This window comes from Arachis ipaensis, chromosome B9 (assembly GCF_059453495.1).
Source record: "Arachis ipaensis isolate K30076 ecotype BB chromosome B9, ASM5945349v1, whole genome shotgun sequence".
NCBI lineage: Eukaryota > Viridiplantae > Streptophyta > Magnoliopsida > Fabales > Fabaceae > Arachis > Arachis ipaensis.
This window is the reverse complement of record NC_142444.1, coordinates 117,389,542-117,390,264: the sequence shown is the minus strand read 5'-3', so window position 1 is coordinate 117,390,264 and position 723 is coordinate 117,389,542. Positions and strand designations below refer to the sequence as shown.

At 44.1% G+C, this 723-nt stretch overlaps 1 non-coding gene across 1 annotated transcript; it reads right to left on the bottom strand.

Annotated features, from left to right (window-relative positions):
- Positions 1-396: 396 nt before the first annotated feature.
- On the bottom strand, positions 397-504 carry LOC148546050 (small nucleolar RNA R71). Its single transcript, XR_015901174.1, has one exon. It is a non-coding gene; the product is annotated as a small nucleolar RNA R71 (small nucleolar RNA).
- Between the last annotated feature and the right edge of the window lie 219 nt (positions 505-723).

Below are 723 nucleotides of genomic sequence, written 5' to 3'. Positions count from 1 at the left end.
GATTCGGTTGTTTTACGTGCAGAAGACATGGCAGCTAGGAGAGTTACCATCCAGGAGGAAGGAGCCCCTGATTTTACAATGCAACCGTTTCAAGCGCATCATCCAGCGGTAGCTACAGATTTTGAAATAAAGACCGCACTGCTAAATTTGATGCCCAAGTTTCATGGCCTACCTGCTCAAGAGCCTATCAAGCACTTGAGAGATTTCCAGGCAGCCTATTCTACTGTCAGGCGTGATGGTACTGATGAAACTTCAATTTTGCTGAAAGCTTTCCCATTTTCTCTTGAGGGAAAAGCAAGAGAGTGGTACTACACTCAACCTCTAGCAAATGTATCCAACTGGGATACACTCAGAAAGGAGTTTTTGGAGAAATTCTTTCCATCTGAAGTTACTGATAAACTGAGGAAGGATATTTCCACAATTGTTCAGGATGACAATGAGACTCTCTTTGAATACTGGGAGCGCTTCAATAATCTTCTGGAAGCATGCCCCCATCACATGATTGACAAGATAGTGTTACTCAGCTATATCACACAGGGCATGAGGCCCCAAGATAAGACCACATTGGAAAGTGCTAGCAATGGGTCTATGAAGAAGTACAAGACCACTGATGAGGCTTGGCAATTGATCAGTGATTTAGCTGAATCTACTAGGAACCACAGGCAAAAGCAAAAGCCGTTGCAGAAGTATCCTCTAACAGAGAGACTGCGGCTCTAGCTCAGA